Genomic DNA, 6,089 nt, shown 5'->3' with positions numbered 1-6,089 from the left:
TTATTATTTATTATTTTTTTAAAGGTCCCATGACATGGGGTTATTTTATTTTTTTATAATGTTTCCTGGGTTGCCTTTTTTTTTAGATCAAACATAGTCATAATTTAGAAATAAAAGGCAATTTTCCTAGCCTGATTTTAGCCTCTGATTTGAACGCTCTGTTTGAAGGGGCGTGTCTGCTGTGGGATTCAGTGTAGCCAGCCACTGCTGTGATTGGCTGACATGCTTGCATATGCAATAGCTATGTATTACATGCAAAACTTTCTCGAACACTTTTACTACAGCTATTATAGGTTTTTACTTTACAGCTATCGAGATTAACGAATTGTGAAGTTTTTAAGTATTTAGATCTATTCCCATCACATAAAATGTTGCCATGATAAGCATTGAGCAAGCAGATGACAGTGTGTTGATCACGAGAAATAAGGATCTTATCTTTATTGCAACGCAGTTTCTGAACTCTCTGTAATGCTTTCACCAATGCAAACACGATGATGTACATACAAGAGCTTCGTTGTGCAGTGTTGATTCCATAACGAATTGTCCAGATAAACTTGAGCTGTGTGGAAAGATTGTTCTTTGATCGCTTTCTGTATAATTTGTTCAGAATTTAAATAAGATTATTTTCATCCTATTAAAAGAAACGATGTGAAGTTGATATTTTAGTCAATGGCTTGACTTACTAATGCATAAACAGTATTAAACCATTTTGAGAGAAAGATAAACTTACCTGTCTGAACTTGAACAATTGGGCTACACATGAGAAATTGTTGCTTGGTAGCTCGATCGATTTATTTTCAGACGTTCATCGAGTTGAGGAAACAGTTGTCGGTGAAATATTTGGACTATACAAAACTTTGGGAAGTTGTGTCTGCGCATTTCCAGAGAAAAAAAAAACCCATTGTTTCTTCAGAGGCTTGGATGACGGAACTAATCAAATCGTGCTCGCGCGTTCGTACTCCTTAGTTCACTTTCTCATGGGTGAGCCAAATTGGCTTTATGCACAGCTGCACTACTTCCTGAATTTCAGCCAGCTCCTTGTTTCCTGTCTGCCATTATTGGATACATTGATTAATTCAGGTGTGCTTGACCTCAGTAGTCATGGCAACAATAATCAGCCACACCTGTATTAATCAATTTTGCCCAATAATGGCAGACAGGAAACAAGGAGTTGGCTGAAGTTCAGGAAGTAGTGCAGCTGTGCATAAAGCCCATTCTCCGGGCGGGCAAAGCAGAGAAAGGGGAGGTAACCTTTCTCGTTATGAAGTAATAACAAGGAGATTCAAGATCAGCGTGTCTGAGCTGCAGAGAAGAGAAAAATAGCCAAAGCTCGGTTTACACCAATTGAAAATTCTAGACACGAGGGGACCAAATACAGGCTAGGGAACTAATGTTAAAAAACCTCAGAAAGTGAAAATTTCATGTCAAGGGACCTTTAAATAACCAAACTTTAACAAAATGACTTTCCCACATATGACCTTGAAGCTACATCAATTATTCCATCTGCCACTGTCAAAAACTTAATTCTTCTACATCTATCATTCTTAACCCTTCACTGACCTTCCACGCTTATATTAGTCAACTCTGTAAAGCTGCATTTTTTTTCAACTTTGCCATATTGCCAAACTCCATCCTTATCACTTGTACACGCGTTAATCACATCTCTACCCGATTATTGTAATGTTCTTTTTCTGGACTACTAGCACAATCTATCTCGCATTTGTAGCTAATATATTCAAAACTCTGCCGCAAGATTGCTAACATGCACTAAACGATCTGCTCATATCACTCCTATTCTGTTTAACCTCCATTGGCTACCTGTCTTCTCGTGTTACTTACAAAATTCTTCTGCTTACCTTTAAGTCACTCAATGGTCTTGCTCCTTCCTAGCTCTCTGACTTACTTTCTCATATTCCTTTTCAACTTCTCCGTACTTCTGGCTGTGAACATCTGTGAGCCGAGATTTCGTCTATCATCTACGCTGCCCTACAAAGGCAAAGTGCAGTAACTACGCAAACAAAGAAACAGAGAAAAAGGCCTTTAAAGTTTTTATACCAGCCAGGCAAACATGTTATTCAGTGGCGCAAAAAGTGGTATGCGCTATATGCGGCGCATAGGGCAGGGATGTGATTTTTCCAGATTAATCCGGAATTCCGGATTTTCCGACCTGAAAATGTGACCTACGTGAATCATGCAGATCTGTAAAAAAAAAAAAAAAAGGGGGGGGGGGGGGTGTCGGGTGAAAGGAGAGAATATGAGGCCATAACCCATAACTGTCTGACGTGCGTACAGAAAGTTCCTTTCAAAGTATCAACAAGGACGTATTTGCGTTCAGCCAGTGAATGTCTAATTGGTTCAGCTTGTTCACCTGCTCAATTTCGTATCTCAGTCGTTCTCGCGCTGGTGTCGTTGTCAGTTGACAAGAACATCACATTTAGGTCACCAGGGCTGGGCGATATATCGATATATTTCAAATTTGCGCTATGATCCTTGCTCCAAGCAAGCTGCTGACTGCAGCTATCGTGCATACGCCTTATTCACGGCAGCGCCATCTTTGATTTTTAATGAGAATGAAAGCGAGGCTGTGATGCATCTCTTCAATGGGCTGTACTGTTATTTAATGTGTTTTCGGATTGTTCTGCTCATGAAACACTGAAAAAATATCTTTCCAAGAAATTTCAGTTGACAAAAAACTCCCGACAATAAGCTGTGGAAAATTGTAAGTATCTAGCAGTTTTATTCAGCTTTTTACAGCGGATGCCATTGGAAACACGGTAGTCTATCCCTCACAGCCTCACTTTCATACCTGTCATGGCGCTGCTCTGAATAAGGTGTATTCTGTCAGTTGCAGTCCTCCTGACACCTCCGTCTCAACAGCATTAGTGTAAGTGTACAACGCGACAAATACTCGCAGAGGAACGGCTACATCAGTTCAGCGAGTTCACAAAAGTTAATTTGCATCTGCTTTAAAGCCTTGCCGTTGCCGGTTAAACATGTCATTCACTGCTAATGCGCTGTTCTGAGCGCGAACACCCGACGTGCACATGCGTTAAAAGCTTGTAACAGCGCCTGGTTGCTGGACTAAGTTATCTTTCGAGTAGTATTATTTCGCTAATACTCTCAAATATAGGCTACACAAGGTTTACATAAGAACATTTGGTTATGTCCAGGGGTTAAAGTGGTCCGGAACTGCGTTCCGGCACCTCAGATAAATTAATAAATAAATAGATTAATTAATCTCAACGAATATTGCAGTTCTCCCGATATGGACCAACTTCCCTTCCTCCCCGCTGAACGCGAGCGATAAACACAAAGTATAAACTATATAAAGTATAAACTGTATAAAGTATAACAGCATGAAGTATAAACTATATAAAGTAGCTATAAACGCCTCGTCCGTTTGGAGAGGTGCGCGCGGAGCCCCGCGCTCGTGCGGACGCGTCTAGTTATACACAAGGGTTTACAAATGCTTGAAATGCACTTGCGGTGGTTGAGCGCGGTAAAGTTAGTTTTAGGTCCGAAATATTTCGCCTGACATTTGTTTTCCCTATAGCCGCTGTTCTAGGGTCTTACAAAGATATCAATAGCAGGATTAGGCCTAGTTTTAACAAACCATTGTATATCGACATTAATACTCGTTCATTAATATTCAAAAATCACCTGCGTGCATTTAATGCTGCATAGAATCCTGAGAATGCTTTCACGGGTTTGCACAGCGCATGAGGGAACGTCTGCCAAATTCCACCAAATAATTTGTATTATTTAAAATTACTTTTTTAAATTCCAAAGCTTGTATTAGGTGGCAATACAGACCTGGTAGCCTTGAGTAAATTAACTTGTTTAAGATAATGATTCATGAAACATAATTATCAATTATTTACTTCACTGACAGATGAAAATGAAAGACTATCAGTCAAAGTTCAGGGAGTTTAGGAGTTTAGGAGGGGAAGAAATAGGGCAGGATAAGGAGACTGAGAAAAATAAAGATGTAGATGAGAAGAGAGCAGGTAGGCTATTGACAAAATAATTGAATGCCCACTGACATGGTTTTAAAGCTATTTATTATCCTTTTTTGGCCTTAAAAAGTCTTAAATGGCACATAATTTGGTCAGAGAAATCAAAATTTTCTCGGGGGAGGCCAACTGAAAGCAAACCGAGAAAATTGAGAGAAATCTGCTTGTCAAATGCTCCGTGTATATTAGACGTGTCGCGTACAGGTCTTAAAGTGACAGTAGCCCTAATAATAAAAATGCAGCCGCTTGTTCTTAAAGGGATAGTTGACCCCAAAATAAAAATTCTGTCATTATTTATTCACTCTAATGTTGTTCCAAACCTGTATTAATTTATTTATTGTGCTGAACAAAAAAGAAGATGTGGGTAACCAGACAGTTGCTGGTCCCCATTGACTTCCATAGGGAAAAATTTAGTATGGAAATCACTGGGGTACATCAAATGTTTTGTTACCCACATTCTTCCAAATAACTTAAACAGAAGAAAGAAACTTATTCAGGTTTAAAACAACTTGAGAGTAAATGATGACAATTACAATTTTTGGGAGAACTATTAATGTTAATTAAACAACAAAACACAGAGGCAATCACTCACTGCTCTTGAGAACTTTAATAGTAGCTTTAATAATAATCAATGTGTCATTTATACATTGAAGACTATATTTGACTTTGATTGAACAATTGCTCTCACTTTGCGGAAAAGATATTGGGATATATATCGATCGGGGGGGGGGGGGGGCTCGGTATATTTTCCTGCTTTTTTGTCCTTAGCCAATCACATGCCTGATAGGGGCGCAGCACAATGGGGGGCGCCAAAGAGATGGTAAAAAAAAAAAAAATTATATATAGGCTATTGTATTTCTATGTAGCTGCCGTTGTGCGTTTCTAAATCATTTCTGCATTCCTTCAATGTTATATAAAATTTTAGAGGACTAACAGCCAGGCTAGAGTAGGCGCCCTCATGGAGAAGGGGGGCGGGTAATATCGCGAGCGGGCGAGGGCGCCGTGAGCGCTGAGCGAGCAGGTACGAGTAGTTAGTTGTCGTCGAAAAAGATGGATAAAACAAAATGCTGTGGTGCTAAAAATAGAAAAAGAAAGAGAAAAAGGGAGATGGCATGTCAATTGATGCGACAGCAGCTAAATAACTGCATGCATTGCTGAAATCCAACAGGTTTCCAACAATACATTTCATCCTTTTTAATTTATTTGTCTTAACGGCCCACAAAACTCATACATCGGCGGCCCATTTGTGTGTTTGTTGTTTGTTTTTGTTTTGTTTTTTGCTTAATTGGTGGCGCTGTGCTGGTGTAATGCATTGGTCAAAAAAAGTCAGCTTTAGTTTTTTTTTTTTCTGACACACTGGCCCATGAAATATATGTCATTATGCGCAAGTATCTTTCAAGTATAGAAAATAGTGCAAAACTACTGTAATTATGAAAGTTTCCTTTATTTTTCTGTGCATTTGTTTTACAATAGCCTTTATGGCAATTACTATCATGGGATTAATATTATAACTATTATTTGTAGTAGTGTAATGTAGACAAACACTAACTAAAAGAGGTTCAAATTTTTCTCTGTTTAATTTGCACCCTGAATATGGGTTGGAGCTTTTAATTTTGAACTCTCAAAGTGCACCAGACTGCTGAATTTAACATTACAGAACAAAAAATTTTATTACGCATGCCCCCGAACCCCCCTAGAGAAACAGAGGTCCACCTACCACAGTTTTACCTAAAATCCTGTGAGGAATACTGGTATTGCTGTTCCAATGGAGCTTATAGTTTTCTTAAGGGGGGTTCATCAAGGTGGAGTAGCTATAGTTTAATTGTGTTAATAAACGACAATTTTGCACTTATTTTTTTCTGTTAGCTCTCATTTCTTCCTACTCACTTATTACACAGCACACTTACATTACATTTATTTATTTATTTTTATTTTTTTTGGGGGGGCGCTAAAATTGTTGCTGCATACCCCTCTGAAACTGGGTAGTTGCGCCCCTGGGTAGATTATGTGGTAATGCATCTCCAAAATGGGACATAATTTAACCCAGATATTTTTTTCACAAGACAGAACACATGT

The sequence above is a fragment of the Pimephales promelas genome, chromosome 4, assembly GCF_988280905.1.
Source record: "Pimephales promelas chromosome 4, fPimPro1.hap1.1, whole genome shotgun sequence".
NCBI lineage: Eukaryota > Metazoa > Chordata > Actinopteri > Cypriniformes > Leuciscidae > Pimephales > Pimephales promelas.
This window is presented reverse-complemented; position numbering follows the sequence as displayed.